This window comes from Zingiber officinale, chromosome 6A, assembly GCF_018446385.1.
Source record: "Zingiber officinale cultivar Zhangliang chromosome 6A, Zo_v1.1, whole genome shotgun sequence".
Taxonomy (NCBI): domain Eukaryota; kingdom Viridiplantae; phylum Streptophyta; class Magnoliopsida; order Zingiberales; family Zingiberaceae; genus Zingiber; species Zingiber officinale.
In genome coordinates, this window is record NC_055997.1 from 27,627,335 (window position 1) to 27,644,723 (window position 17,389).

General features: G+C 34.2%; 1 long non-coding RNA gene across 1 annotated transcript; it reads left to right on the forward strand.

Moving 5' to 3' along the window:
• The first annotated feature begins 12,321 nt into the window (after positions 1 to 12,321).
• On the forward strand, positions 12,322 to 14,366 carry LOC121993828. Its single transcript, XR_006115431.1, has 4 exons — positions 12,322 to 12,356; positions 13,296 to 13,356; positions 13,534 to 13,661; positions 13,810 to 14,366. It is a non-coding gene; the product is annotated as an uncharacterized LOC121993828 (long non-coding RNA).
• Positions 14,367 to 17,389: the final 3,023 nt, after the last annotated feature.

A 17,389-nucleotide genomic window follows, 5' to 3' on the forward strand; every position in this document is an offset into this window, starting at 1 on the left:
TAGAAATCCATAGAAACTTGTTTCATGAAATTCCGAGATCGTTAGGTCCATATTTAGGCCTTCCAAATAAATTTTCTTTTATATTTTAATTTTCTTAAATTTGGGATGAATCTTGGATTCGTCCCAAAATCAAAAAATGATTAAGAAAATAAAAACGAATCAGAGGCTCAAAATCTAGACCAAATCTTGGAATTTTATATACATCCGGATTTTTCTCTTCATCATAAAAATAAAATAATAGAAAATTTTAAGGCCTAAATATGAGTCTGATGATCTTTATGAAACAAGTTTCTATGGATTCCTAATTTTCTCATGATCATAAAAATATCCTAAATCTGAATTTTAACCTAATAAATTAAGTGTGGTGATTTTTTAACATGAATATGACCTAATTTGTAATAAAAAATTCACCACACTCAATATAATATGTTAAAATTATGGATGAATATATTTTTAAGATTATAAGAAAATTAGGAACCTATAGAAACTTATTTCATGAAATTCCGAGATCGTTAGGTCCATATTTAGTGAAACATAGATAGTTTAGTATTAATTAAGTATGTTAGCGTGTAACGCATGTTTGAATATGTGTTTAAAACTAAAAATATAGATCTACAAATGTCAGAATTTCATGAAACAAGAGTCTATAAGTTTCTTATTTTCCCTTATTCATAAATATATCCTCTTCCTTAATTTTAAAATTATATATTGTGTTTCGTGTTTTTTAACCTGAATTAGGTCAAATTCGGGTTAAAAAATCACCACACTAAATATATGAGATTAAAATTACGGATGAGGGTATTTTTAAGATCATAAGAAAATTAGAAACCCAAAGAAACTTGTTTCATGAAATTCCGAGATCGTTAGGTCCATATTTAGGCCTTCCGAATGATTTTTCTTTTAATTTTTATTTTTCTTAAATTTGGGACGAATCCTGGATTCGTCCCAAAATTTGGGACGAATCCAGGAATTCGTCCCAAAATTTCGGACGAATTTCTAGATTCGTCCCAGATTTTGGGACGAATCTGGAATTCGTCCCAAATTTAAAAAAATAAAAAAGAAAAGAAAATTTATTTGGAAGGTCTATATATGGACCTAACGATCTCGGAATTTCATGAAACAAATTTCTATGGGTTCCTAATTTTCTCATGATCTTAAAAATATCCTCATTCAAAATTTTAACCTCATATATTTAGTATGGTGATTTTTTAACCCGAATTTGACCAAATTCATAATAAAAAATTCACCGCATTTAATATATTATGTTAAAATTATGGATAAAGATATTTTTAAGATCACAAGAAAATTAGAAATCCATAGAAACTTGTTTCATGAAATTCCGAGATCGTTAGGTCCATATTTAGGTCTTCCAAATAAATTTTCTTTTATATTTTATTTTTCTTAAATTTGGGACGAATCCTGGATTCGTCCCAAAATCTGGGACGAATCCTGGATTCGTCCCAAAATCTGGGACGAATCCAGAAATTCGTCCCAAAATCTGGGACAAATTTCTGGATTCGTCCCAGATTTTTGGGACGAATCCAGGATTCGTCCCAGATTTAAAAAAAATAAAAAATAATAGAAAAAACATTCTGAAGGCCTAAATATGTACCTAATGATCTCGAAATTTCACGAAACAAGTTTCTATGGATTCCTAATTTTCTCATGATCATAAAAATATCCTAAATCTGAATTTTAACATAATAAATTAAGTGTGGTGATTTTTTAACATGAATATGACCTAATTTGTAATAAAAAATTCACCACACTCAATATAATATGTTAAAATTATGGATGAATATATTTTTAAGATTATAAGAAAATTTGGAACCTATAGAAACTTATTTCATGAAATTCCGAGATCGTTAGGTCCATATTTAGTGAAACATAGATAGTTTAGTATTAATTAAGTATGTTAGCGTGTAACGCATGTTTGAATATGTGTTTAAAACTAAAAATATAGATCTACAAATGTCAGAATTTCATGAAACAAGAGTCTATAAGTTTCTTATTTTCCCTTTTTCATAAATATATCCTCTTCCTTAATTTTAAAATTATATATTGTGTTTCGTGTTTTTTTACCTGAATTAGGTCAAATTCGGGTTAAAAAATCACCACACTAAATATATGAGATTAAAATTACGGATGAGGGTATTTTTAAGATCATAAGAAAATTAGAAACCCAAAGAAACTTGTTTCATGAAATTCCGAGATCGTTAGGTCCATATTTAGGCCTTCCGAATGATTTTTCTTTTAATTTTTATTTTTCTTAAATTTGGGACGAATCCTGGATTCGTCCCAAAATTTGGGACGAATCCAGGAATTCATCCCAAAATTTGGGACAAATTACTAGATTTATCCCAGATTTTGGGACGAATCTGGAATTCGTCCCAAATTTAAAAAAATAAAAAATAAAAGAAAATTTATTTAGAAGGCCTATATATGGACCTAACGATCTCGGAATTTCATGAAACAAGTTTCTATGGGTTCCTAATTTTCTCATGATCTTAAAAATATCCTCATCCAAAATTTTAACCTCATATATTTAGTATGGTGATTTTTTAACCCGAATTTGACCAAATTCATAATAAAAAATTCACCGCATTTAATATATTATGTTAAAATTATGGATAAAGATATTTTTAAGATCACGAGAAAATTAGAAATCCATAGAAACTTGTTTCATAAAATTCCGAGATCGTTAGGTCCATATTTAGGCCTTCCAAATAAATTTTCTTTTATATTTTATTTTTCTTAAATTTGGGACGAATCCTGGATTCGTCCCAAAATCTGGGACGAATCCAGAAATTCGTCCCAAAATCTGGGACAAATTTCTGGATTCGTCCCAGATTTTTGGGACGAATCCAGGATTCGTCCCAGATTAAAAAAAAAATAAAAAATAATAGAAAAATCATTCTGAAGGCCTAAATATGTACCTAATGATCTCGGAATTTCATGAAACAAGTTTCTATGGATTCCTAATTTTCTCATGATCATAAAAATATCCTAAATCTGAATTTTAACCTAATAAATTAAGTGTGGTGATTTTTTAACATGAATATGACCTAATTTGTAATAAAAAATTCACCACACTCAATATAATATGTTAAAATTATGGATGAATATATTTTTAAGATTATAAGAAAATTAGGAAGCTATAGAAACTTATTTCATGAAATTCCGAGATCGTTAGGTCCATATTTAGTGAAACATAGATAGTTTAGTATTAATTAAGTATGTTAGCGTGTAACGCATGTTTGAATATGTGTTTAAAACTAAAAATATAGATCTACAAATGTCAGAATTTCATGAAACAAGAGTCTATAAGTTTCTTATTTTCCCTTATTCATAAATATATCCTCTTCCTTAATTTTAAAATTGTAATACCCCGGTTCTGAGATTCTGGTTAAGTATGACTTAAAAGGTTAGATGGTACTATCCATATCACCAAGGTGCACCTTCCTTTTCGGAAGCCCAAACTCAAAGAACTCCAAAGTTAAGCGTGCTTGGCTTGGAGAAATCTGAGGATGGGTGACCTCCTGGGAAGTTTTCCGGGTGCATGCGAGTGAGGACAAAGCACACTGAAAGGACCTCCGGTGGTCCGTGGAGCTAGTCATCAAACCGATGGGCAATTCTGGTGGCGTTCCCGATTCGATTTGGGTGGAGCAACCTAGGTCGGTGCGTCTGTGGCAGGAGCACCCAGGGCACCACCTAGCAAGGGAGATTCAGGATTTATTGTGGTGTGATTCGTGGTTACACAACGAGGACGTTGTGTCTTTAAGTGGGGGTGATTGTAATACCCCGATTCTGAGATTCTGGCTAAGTATGACTTAAAAGGTTAGATGATACTATCCATATCACCAAGGTGTACCTTCCTTTTCGGAAGCCCAAACTTAAGAATTCCAAAGTTAAGCGTGCTTGGCTTGGAGAAACCTGAGAATGGGTGATCTCCTGGGAAGTTTTCCAGGGTGCATGCGAGTGAGGACAAAGCACGCTGAAAGGACCTCCGGTGGTCTGTGGAGCTAGTCATCAAACCGATAGGTAATTCTGGTGTCGTTCCTAGTTCGGCCCGGGCCGGGGCGTTACAAAAATTATATATTGTGTTTCGTGTTTTTTTACCTGAATTAGGTCAAATTCGGGTTAAAAAATCACCACACTAAATATATGAGATTAAAATTACGGATGAGGGTATTTTTAAGATCATAAGAAAATTAGAAACCCAAAGAAACTTGTTTCATGAAATTCCGAGATCGTTAGGTCCATATTTAGGCCTTCCGAATGATTTTTCTTTTAATTTTTATTTTTCTTAAATTTGGGACGAATCCTGGATTCGTCCCAAAATTTGGGACAAATTTCTAGATTCGTCCCAGATTTTGGGACGAATCTGGAATTCGTCCCAAATTTAAAAAAATAAAAAATAAAAGAAAAATTTATTTGGAAGGCCTATATATGGACCTAACGATCTCGGAATTTCATGAAACAAGTTTCTATGGGTTCCTAATTTTCTCATGATCTTAAAAATATCCTCATCCAAAATTTTAACCTCATATATTTAGTATGGTGATTTTTTAACCCGAATTTGACCAAATTCATAATAAAAAATTCACCGCATTTAATATATTATGTTAAAATTATGGATAAAGATATTTTTAAGATCACGAGAAAATTAGAAATCCATAGAAACTTGTTTCATGAAATTCCGAGATCGTTAGGTCCATATTTAGGCCTTCCAAATAAATTTTCTTTTATATTTTATTTTTCTTAAATTTGGGACGAATCCTGGATTCGTCCCAAAATCTGGGACGAATCCTGGATTCGTCCCAAAATCTGGGACGAATCCAGAAATTCGTCCCAAAATCTGGGACAAATTTCTGGATTCGTCCCAGATTTTTGGGACGAATCCAGGATTCGTCCCAGATTAAAAAAAAATAAAAAATAATAGAAAAATCATTCTGAAGGCCTAAATATGTACCTAATGATCTCGGAATTTCATGAAACAAGTTTCTATGGATTCCTAATTTTCTCATGATCATAAAAATATCCTAAATCTGAATTTTAACCTAATAAATTAAGTGTGGTGATTTTTTAACATGAATATGACCTAATTTGTAATAAAAAATTCACCACACTCAATATAATATGTTAAAATTATGGATGAATATATTTTTAAGATTATAAGAAAATTAGGAACCTATAGAAACTTATTTCATGAAATTCCGAGATCGTTAGGTCCATATTTAGTGAAACATAGATAGTTTAGTATTAATTAAGTATGTTAGCGTGTAACGCATGTTTGAATATGTGTTTAAAACTAAAAATATAGATCTACAAATGTCAGAATTTCATGAAACAAGAGTCTATAAGTTTCTTATTTTCCCTTATTCATAAATATATCCTCTTCCTTAATTTTAAAATTATATATTGTGTTTCGTGTTTTTTTACCTGAATTAGGTCAAATTCGGGTTAAAAAATCACCACACTAAATATATGAGATTAAAATTACGGATGAGGGTATTTTTAAGATCATAAGAAAATTAGAAACCCAAAGAAACTTGTTTCATGAAATTCCGAGATCGTTAGGTCCATATTTAGGCCTTCCGAATGATTTTTCTTTTAATTTTTATTTTTCTTAAATTTGGGACGAATCCTGGATTCGTCCCAAAATTTGGGACAAATTTCTAGATTCGTCCCAGATTTTGGGACGAATCTGGAATTCGTCCCAAATTTAAAAAAATAAAAAATAAAAGAAAATTTATTTGGAAGGCCTATATATGGACCTAACAATCTCGATGGGTTCTAATTTTCTCATGATCTTAAAAATAGCCTCATCTAAAATTTTAACCTCATATGTTTAGTATGGTGATTTTTTAACCCAAATTTGACCAAATTCATAATAAAAAATTCACCGCATTTAATATATTATGTTAAAATTATGGATAAAGATATTTTTAAGATCACGAGAAAATTAGAAATCCATAGAAACTTGTTTCATGAAATTCCGAGATCGTTAGGTCCATATTTAGGCCTTCAAATAAATTTTCTTTTATATTTTATTTTCTTAAATTTGGGACGAATCCGGATTCGTCCCAAAATCTGGGACGAATCCGGATTCGTCCCAAAATCTGGGACGAATCCAGAATTGTCCCAAAATCTGGGACAAATTTGGATTCGTCCCAGATTTTTGGGACGAATCCAGATTCGTCCCAAAAAAATAAAAATAATAGAAAATCATTCGAAGGCCTAAATATGTACCTAATGATCCGAATTTCATGAAACAAGTTTTATGGATTCTAATTTTCTCATGATCATAAAATATCCTAAATCTGAATTTTAACATAATAAATTAAGTGTGGTGATTTTTTAACATGAATATGACCTAATTTGTAATAAAAAATTCACCACACTCAATATAATATGTTAAAATTATGGATGAATATATTTTTAAGATTATAAGAAAATTTGGAACCTATAGAAACTTATTTCATGAAATTCCGAGATCGTTAGGTCCATATTTAGTGAAACATAGATAGTTTAGTATTAATTAAGTATGTTAGCGTGTAACGCATGTTTGAATATGTGTTTAAAACTAAAAATATAGATCTACAAATGTCAGAATTTCATGAAACAAGAGTCTATAAGTTTCTTATTTTCCCTTATTCATAAATATATCCTCTTCCTTAATTTTAAAATTATATATTGTGTTTCGTGTTTTTTTACCTGAATTAGGTCAAATTCGGGTTAAAAAATCACCACACTAAATATATGAGATTAAAATTATGGATGAGGGTATTTTTAAGATCATAAGAAAATTAGAAACCCAAAGAAACTTGTTTCATGAAATTCCGAGATCGTTAGGTCCATATTTAGGCCTTCCGAATGATTTTTCTTTTAATTTTTATTTTTCTTAAATTTGGGACGAATCCTGGATTCGTCCCAAAATTTGGGACGAATCCAGGAATTCGTCCCAAAATTTGGGACAAATTTCTAGATTTATCCCAGATTTTGGGACGAATCTGGAATTCGTCCCAAATTTAAAAAAATAAAAAATAAAAGAAAATTTATTTAGAAGGCCTATATATGGACCTAACGATCTCGGAATTTCATGAAACAAGTTTCTATGGGTTCCTAATTTTCTCATAATATCCTCATCCAAAATTTTAACCTCATATATTTAGTATGGTGATTTTTTAACCCGAATTTGACCAAATTCATAATAAAAAATTCACCGCATTTAATATATTATGTTAAAATTATGGATAAAGATATTTTTAAGATCACGAGAAAATTAGAAATCCATAGAAACTTGTTTCATAAAATTCCGAGATCGTTAGGTCCATATTTAGGCCTTCCAAATAAATTTTCTTTTATATTTTATTTTTCTTAAATTTGGGACGAATCCTGGATTCGTCCCAAAATCTGGGACGAATCCAGAAATTCGTCCCAAAATCTGGGACAAATTTCTGGATTCGTCCCAGATTTTTGGGACGAATCCAGGATTCGTCCCAGATTTAAAAAAAATAAAAAATAATAGAAAAATCATTCTGAAGGCCTAAATATGTACCTAATGATCTCGGAATTTCATGAAACAAGTTTCTATGGATTCCTAATTTTCTCATGATCATAAAAATATCCTAAATCTGAATTTTAACCTAATAAATTAAGTGTGGTGATTTTTTAACATGAATATGACCTAATTTGTAATAAAAAATTCACCACACTCAATATAATATGTTAAAATTATGGATGAATATATTTTTAAGATTATAAGAAAATTAGGAACCTATAGAAACTTATTTCATGAAATTCCGAGATCGTTAGTGTAACGCCCGAAAATTCTCAAAACTATATTAGAATTATGGTACGATTTTTCTGGAATTATTAGATATTTTTCCGGAATTTTCCGAGTAGCGGAAGTAGCAAAAATAAATAGAATCGTAAAACGGCCTAAGCGGGAATTGAACCCGAGACCTTCGGTTTACGGATAATGTTAGAAACCAGTGAACCCAGCAGGGCCGTGCTGAAAGGAAGGAGAACCAAATATATTTATATTAGAGTTGGGTTCATTAAACCACTTAATATAAATAATAAACTTAAGTGGGGTTTGGTTTATTTTAGAAGTTTGGTTCGGCAAATCTCTCTTCACCGAAGCCCTCACGCCAATTTCTCTTCCAAACCTCACCGCCGCCTCTCCCTTCTTCTCCTCTTCCTCACGCACGGCACACCAAGGCAAGGGTCCATAGGATCATCTTCCGGCGACGACTCCAACACGAAAGAGGTTCTTCTTCGCGAGAGGAACGCGAAGACGTGAGCGGATCGTCGAAAGGATCAGTTTTCTAGAAAACCTAGCGGATAGAATCGTAAGAAAACCTTACGATTGAGGTAAGAAACCCCTCACCTGCAGTATAATTGCTCTCGCTTGTTAGTTTTAGCGTTAGTTCAGTAGTTTTACAGTTTTCAGTTTTAGGGTGTGCTTTCAGTGCACACCAAGCATTCGGTAGAATGCCCAGTTTAGAAGGATGCACTAGTAGGCGTCCTAACAGCATGTAAAATGTATTAGAAACATTTTATTCAGTTATTTATCAGTTATTACAGCTTTATGGATCAGATATCCATTGGGTAGGCTCCCACAGTAGCCTCTAGGTTCAGATAACCTAGCTCTAGGTTCAGATAACCTAGAACAGCAAAGTAAAATAAAACAGTATTCAGTATTTTACTTTTGTTCAGTTGGCACTGTACTTGGATCAGATATCCATGGGCTGGACTCCCACAGTCGTCCCTAGATTGAACTTGCAATCCCGGGTCTCGTAGGGATGCGCGCACAGTATATACAGTTGCCAGGGCCCAGCAGCATGTTTAGTATTTTCATCTATTATATGTATAGTTTTCAAATTTGAAACCAGTGATGAGAACACTAATTTAGCTTTCAGTTCAGTTCAGGTTCAGTTTACATGATTTGAGGTTGTGTACAGATTTAGATATATACTTGACTAGTTCAGTTTCGTGCTTAGTTTGTAAGTATGCCATGATCAGTTTAAAGCACGTTCGGTTTATATGTTATGCCATGCTTGTGTGATACCATGCCATGCCATGCTTGCATATTCAGTATATTTTTCAAATAGCATGATTTAAAATCATATCTGCATCGTATGCATGCTTTTGTGAGGTAGATGGTTTCTTACTAAGCTTATTGGCTTACAGATACTACTTTTCTTATACTGCAGATACCGGTAAAAGAAAAGTGGATTAGCGGAGGCTGAAGGGCGATGCTACAATGATGTGTGTGTGCAAGGGGTCTGGAATAAAGATCCTTGGGATCTATACGCTTTTATTTCAGTTTTAGCACTTAACATGTCTAGTTTCATATTTAGTCTTGTTACTAATTGTTCTAGCTTAGTAACTATGTTTGGTTTAGCTTATCACGTTTAGAACATTGGTACTTATGTGCTTATATGTGTTTCCATTGTTTTAGAACTATTGTGTGATGTTTTGGCACGCCAAAGTGCTGAAATCAGAACTCTCGAGTGAAATCAGCTACTGATCGGTCCCCAGACCGATCAGGGTCTGAGCTGTGCCACTGGATCGGTCAGCCGACCGATCCAGAGAGATACAGTATGCTACTGTATCCTCCTGGATCGGTCAGCCGACCGATCCAGAGAGATACAGTAGCCTCGGAGGAGATTTCCAGGTGCCTGGATCGGTCTGCAGACCGATCCAGACACACCTGGATCGGTCTACCGACCGATCCAGCCTTTGCTGGTTCGGTCCGCAGACCGATCCAGCAAGGCACAGAATCGTAGTAAGTTTGATCGATCCGTGGATCGATCAGCAGCTAGCTGGGAAGTAAATTCTGAGTTCCTAGCTCAGATGGGAGATCAAGTATTCTCCTTAGCACGTGTACACCAACAGGAAAGGGTCTTGAATCCTTCCTTATAACAGCATGGGTGTATCAGTTGTCAGACTAACCGAGTCAGTTAGTGAAATTTTATTTTACCCAGTTTCCGTACAGTAGCTTCAGTAGTTAATGTAGCGATCCGGCTCACAGATTAGTACCCAGGAGTTGGGTCGTTACAGTTAGGTCCATATTTAGTGAAACATAGATAGTTTAGTATTAATTAAGTATGTTAGCGTGTAACACATGTTTGAATATGTGTTTAAAACTAAAAATATAGATCTACAAATGTCAGAATTTCATGAAACAAGAGTCTATAAGTTTCTTATTTTCCCTTTTTCATAAATATATCCTCTTCCTTAATTTTAAAATTATATATTGTGTTTCGTGTTTTTTTACCTGAATTAGGTCAAATTCGGGTTAAAAAATCACCACACTAAATATATGAGATTAAAATTACGGATGAGGGTATTTTTAAGATCATAAGAAAATTAGAAACCCAAAGAAACTTGTTTCATGAAATTCCGAGATCGTTAGGTCCATATTTAGGCCTTCCGAATGATTTTTCTTTTAATTTTTATTTTTCTTAAATTTGGGACGAATCCTGGATTCGTCCCAAAATTTGGGACGAATCCAGGAATTCATCCCAAAATTTGGGACGAATTTCTAGATTCGTCCCAGATTTTGGGACGAATCTGGAATTCGTCCCAAATTTAAAAAAATAAAAAATAAAAGAAAATTTATTTGGAAGGCCTATATATGGACCTAACGATCTCGGAATTTCATGAAACAAGTTTCTATGGGTTTCTAATTTTCTCATGATCTTAAAAATATCCTCATCCAAAATTTTAACCTCATATATTTAGTATGGTGATTTTTTAACCCGAATTTGACCAAATTCATAATAAAAAATTCACCGCATTTAATATATTATGTTAAAATTATGGATAAAGATATTTTTAAGATCACGAGAAAATTAGAAATCCATAGAAACTTGTTTCATGAAATTCCGAGATCGTTAGGTCCATATTTAGGCCTTCCAAATAAATTTTCTTTTATATTTTATTTTTCTTAAATTTGGGACGAATCCAAGATTTGTCCCAAAATATAAAAATTTATAGAATCGTAGAATGGACCTAATGATCTCGAATTTCATGAAACAAGTTTCTATGGATTCCTAATTTTCTCATGATCATAAAAATATCCTAAATCTGAATTTTAACCTAATAAATTAAGTGTGGTGATTTTTTAACATGAATATGACCTAATTTGTAATAAAAAATTCACCGCACTCAATATAATATGTTAAAATTATGGATGAAGATATTTTTAAGATTATAAGAAAATTATGAACCTATAGAAACTTATTTCATGAAATTCCGAGATCGTTAGGTCCATATTTAGTGAAACATAGATAGTTTAGTATTAATTAAGTATGTTAGCGTTTAACGCATGTTTGAATATGTGTTTAAAACTAAAAATATAGATCTACAAATGTCAGAATTTCATGAAACAAGAGTCTATAAGTTTCTTATTTTCCCTTATTCATAAATATATCCTCTTCCTTAATTTTAAAATAATATATTGTGTTTCATGTTTTTTTACCTGAATTAGGTCAAATTCGGGTTAAAAAATCACCACACTAAATATATGAGATTAAAATTACGGATGATGATATTTTTAAGATCATAAGAAAATTAGGAACCCAAAGAAACTTGTTTCATGAAATTCCGAGATCGTTAGGTCCATATTTAGGCCTTCCGAATGATTTTTCTTTTAATTTTTATTTTTCTTAAATTTGGGACGAATCCTGGATTCGTCCCAAAATTTGGGACAAATCCAGGAATTCGTCCCAAATTTAAAAAAATAAAAAATAAAAGAAAATTTATTTGGAAGGCCTAAATATGGACCTAACGATATCGGAATTTCATGAAACAAGTTTCTATGGGTTCCTAATTTTCTCATTATCTTAAAAATATCCTCATCCATAATTTTAACCTCATATATTTAGTATGGTGATTTTTTAACCCGAATTTGACCTAATTCATAATAAAAAAAATTTGCCGCATTTAATATAGTATGTTAAAATTATGGATGAAGATATTTTTAAGATCACGAGAAAATTAGAAATCCATAGAAACTTATTTCACGGAAATCCGATATCTCTAAGTTCATATTTAGTGTTTCCAAATCATTTTTTATTTTTTTTAAAATTTTTTATATTCTGGGACGAATTTTGGAATTCGTCCCAGATTTAGGGTCGAATTCTGGAATTCGTCCCAGATTTGGGGACGAATTCCTAGATTCGTCCCAAAATCTGGGACGAATCAAAGATTCGTCCCAAAAAATAAGCAATGGAAAGAAATTTTTTAATTTATAAGTTAACCCTAAATCTCCTCCCACCCATCTGCCCCTTCACTCATCCCTTCACTGGCGGCTGATTCCTTCCCGATCGGCTGCGGCACAGGTAACCCTCTCCCTTCTCCCTTCTCCCCTCTTCCCTCTCCTTTCTCCCACATCTGCCCACTTCTTCTCGCGAGGCCGCGCCTGGCCGCGCGTGGGGTCGCCTGGCCACGCGTGGCCGCGCGTGGCCGCGCGTGGTCGCGGCTGGCCGCGGCTGTCAGCGCCTGGCCGCGCCTGGCCGTGGCTGGCGGCAGTTGGCCGCGAGTCGCCGCTGCTAGCACTGATGTCGCAAGATTTGGAATGGTAGAGTACTGATCTTTGAAATTTAGGGCTTCATTCTTGTTTGTTAACAAAGAAAAGCACTGCAACTCTTGATCACTTAGATGTCAATGACCAATGATCTGTGAAATAGGGTTTAGGGCTGTTTTTGGATAAAGATTTGTAGTTCTTCTTGTATATAGATGTACAGTTTAGGGGTGTGGAAGTAATAAAATCTCAACTACACTAGGGCAAAATTTTGATACTAGGGTTTCGAATCCTAAATGTATGGGGAGCTCCAGTATACCATAGGTATAAATTTACCTTTGATTTTCTGTGTACTGATCCTCTTTATCATTACAAATACTTGTAGGATAGTTTTTAGATTGGAATTAATTAATGGAGGGACAAATTACAATAGAGTTGACATGTTTTTTTTCTTTGATACAAAATTCAAAGGGTGCTCATTATTATTATTATTGTTAAAAAGATTTTCTTTTAAAGAAAAAAACAGAAGCGACCCTATTCTATTTTTTATCTCAAAAATATCCTTATCAAAATATTTTATTTTTCATCTAAAAAATGTCAATTCTGATCCACAATTGCTCTAATATAGAGAGTAATTTTGTTTTTTTCCAAATTTTGTTCCATTAAAATATTATTATTTCAATTTAATTACAATTGCTTCAACTCTATTAAAATTGTTAGAATAATACTATAATAATTGATAATGTTGCTTGTGCAGGTTTCAATTTGGCATGATCTCAGTGTAGTTGAAGACAACTGTATTTGTTCACGTCTTTTCGGTATTTCTAAGTTCATTAATATGCATTTAATGATCTGTATATAAAGTTAGCTTTAAATAATTATTTTATAGTTGATTAATTGTATTTCTTCTTTTTGATAAGCTTTTCTTTGTTGTTTTGTCTTCAATGATAAGATTTATTTCTGTTAATAATGTTTAACTAAATAGCTAAATTCAGGTAAAATGCAGAATGAGCGAAGTTGGATGTATAACAAGAATTCAAGTATAATGCAGAATGAGGAAGAGGAGGAGGAGGAGGAGGAGGAGGATGATAATCATAATGATGACTTTAATTTTTGACGATGGGTAAGTTTTGTTAGCTTATTTAAAGAAATTTCCCATAATTATGTATGATGATTATTTGTCTCATGTTTACTGTTTTACACATTAATCAATGGCTTGTTAACTTTTCTAATTTTTATTTTAATTAATATTGTCAATTTGTTTTTAACAGGGTTGGTGAGGCGAACTAAAGGTCCGAGAAAAAAAGTAAGTATTAAGTAACATGTTAAACTTTTAATTTTATTTATTTATTTATTTATTTTCTAATTGCTTTTAATTTATTGAAATTTATTACTACTGCTTTATTAGTTCAAATTGCAAATTATGATTAGAGTTTACCTAACAACCAAGTAACCATGATTACTAAAACACTTGTATCACAAAAAAATTAAGTTTAATTAGTTTGTGTTTTCTTCATTTGAGCTATTTTCATATGTTAGGAAATTTTAAGAATATCTTTCATGCTCTCCATGTGATCACATGGACATAGAATATTTGTAGCTATTGATTGATATGGTGAAATAGGTATTATTATAACAATTTGATGTGTCATTTATATTAGGTTGTATCATATTTACGATGTTTTTACTTAGCTTCAAGATACTTCTTATAATTTTATGACATGGATGGTTCATATCGTTGGTAAATAGGACATTTATTTGAATGTTTAAGGAATTTCACAGTTATGTCTTGTTTCCAATCTTTCTTGTTACATGGGCATTTCGTATTATATTTATAATCTTTCTTGTTACACATGATCTGGTTTATTTGTTTGTTGTTATGTAGGCAAAGGAGATTTGAAGGGGTGCAAAGCTTTTGGGCAGACGAAGATGACTTGATGTATTTTTAGTTTATTTACCTCCTTGGATGGATGATGGACTTATATAACATTTGATTGTTGAACTTTATAATATTTTCTAGAAGCTTGAACAAGATAGATCTTGTAAAATTTGTTGAGATCTTTATATTTGTTGAATTATGAGTTGATCGAGTTCAATTATTACTCTTGTATGTGAAATTAAGATGTGTTGAATGTATATAAATGTTATTTGAATTTGGTGTTTATGTATCTATGGATTGAATTGCAAAAAGAAATTTAATCTGGAAAAAAAATTTAGTATTAGGGACGAATTTGGCGACGAAAACGATTTGTTCCCACTCTATCGTAATTGTATCGAATCCAGAATTTGGGACGAATATGTGGATTCGTCCCTGCATTTGGGACGAATCACGAATTCCAAATTCGTCCCAGATTCTGGGACTAATTTTGGGACGAAAATTTATTTATTAATTAAATTAGTATTTTTGTCCCCAAATTTGTCGCAAATGCTTAAAATTTTACAACAAATTTATTATTCGTTGCAAAATTAGGGACAAATTTGGCAACAAAAAAAATTTGTCACCGAATTCGTCCCCAAATTCGTTGCAATATTAGGGACAAACTTAGCAACAAAAAATAATTTGTCACTGAATTCGTCCCCAATTTTGTTGCAAAAATAGGGACAAATTTGGCAACAAAAAATTATTTCCTCCGAACTGAATTCATCCCCAAATTCGTTGCTAAGTTTGCAACAAAAAAGTTATTCGTTCCTTTTTTGCGACAAATTTGGGGACGAAAATTTTATTCGTTGCCAATTTTGTCCCCAAATTCGTTGCTGAATTTGCAACAAATCATAATTCGTTCCAAAAGTTGGCATCAAACATTTTGGGACGAAAAAATTTTCGTCCCTGATTTCGTCCCAAAAAATTTTGCAACAAATTTTTTTGTAAAATTCGTCCCAAATTTCATCCCAAAATGCCTTATTTTTTGTAGTGACTGCTCAGCGGGAGTGGAGTTTGCGTCGGCGATATCGGCAGACGCTAGGGTGTGCGCGCAACCCAGATCAGGGCAGAGGAAGAGGAAGTGGCGTCGGAATGGCGGTGGCGCGTGTGAGGACCAAGGTGGTCGGCGCTCGTGTCGACGCGCAGAGGAGAAGAGAAAGGAAGAGCAAAGGGAAAAATGGTCGGGCAGTGGCGAGACTTGGCCGAGGGTTTTTATACGTAGAGGGGAAAGATGTAACGCCCCGACCCGGGCGGGCCCCACCCGAACCGAACCGGGAACGCTACCTGAATTGCCCATCGGGTTGACAACTAGCTCCACAGACCACCGGAGGTCCTTTCAGCGTGCTTTGTCCTCACTCCCACGCACCCTGGAAAACTTCCCAGGAGGTCACCCATCCTCAGATTTCTCCAAGTCAAGCACGCTTAACTTTGGAGTTCTTAAGTTTGGGCTTCCGAAAAGGAAGGTGCACCTTGGTGATATGGATAGTACCATCTAACCTTTTAAGTCATACTTAACCAGAATCTCAGAACCGGGGTATTACAATCACCCCCACTTAAAGACACAACGTCCTCGTTGTGTAACCACAAATCACACCACAAACAAATCCCAGAATCTCCCTCGCTAGGTGGTACCCTGGGTGCTCCTACCACAGGCGCACTCACGGTCGCAAGGTTGCTCTGATACCATCTGTAACGCCCATCGGGTTGACGACTAGCTCCACAGACCACCGGAGGTCCTTTCAGCGTGCTTTGTCCTCACTCCCACGCACCCTGGAAAACTTCCCAGGAGGTCACCCATCCTCAGATTTCTCCAAGTCAAGCACGCTTAACTTTGGAGTTCTTAAGTTTGGGCTTCCGAAAAGGAAGGTGCACCTTGCTGATATGGATAGTACCATCTAACCTTTTAAGTCATACTTAACCAGAATCTCAGAACCGGGGTATTACAATGCCAGACGAGGGTGGTCACTTTCCGGCCTCCGAACCTGTAACGACCCGCCTTCTACTACTAGGCTATAAGGCGAATCGCTACAGTTTAGTGCTAAGCTATACTGTGCGGAAAACTGGGTAAAATAAAAATTTTACTAAACTATTGTAGTTGCCTCTGCTAAACTCCGTGAGGGTGAGACTTCATATCCCACTACCTTATAAATGTTCATAGCTATACTAAGGAGGTGGAACTAGGGTTTGGATCGGTCCCTTGAACGATCCACTGACCCCCCCACGCTAACACTGGCTGGATCGGTCTGGGGACCGATCCAGTAGAGGCTGGATCGGTCGGCAGACCCACCCGAAATTCTCCTGGAGGCTACTGTATCGTGCTGGATCGGTCGGCTGACCGATCCAGGAGGATACAGTATGCTACTGTATCTCGCTGGATCGGTCGGCTGACCGATCCAGTGGCACAATTCAGCCTCTGATCGGTCTGTAGACCGATCAGAGGTCTGATTTCGAGTCTGCACTCTGATTTCCAGCAACTGGGTTGTACCAACTCCACATACCAACTAATTAATGCATCAGAAACTATTCTAACCACATGTACTAACATTCTAACGGCATAAACTAGTAATCTAACTTAACATAAGACATAGTTTAGGAATTTCATGGCAACACGCAACTAAAAGTGCCTAGAACATGGAAACCAAAACCAATAAATAAAACGCTAAAGTAAATGCTAAGGAGTCCAATGCTCAATTTGCTACGTCCCCTAAGGACCTTTGATTCCAGTTCCATGCACACACATCCTCATCTCAGCATTGACCTCCAGCCTCCGCTACTGGTCCACTTTTCCTTTACCTTAGTAGTATCTGTAAGCTTTCGCTTAGTAAGAAACCATCTACCTCACAAAATCATGCATTCGATGCAATATGCTTTTAAATCATGCTATTTGAAAATATGCACTGAACTTGCTAAGACATGGAGTACTGAGGTCA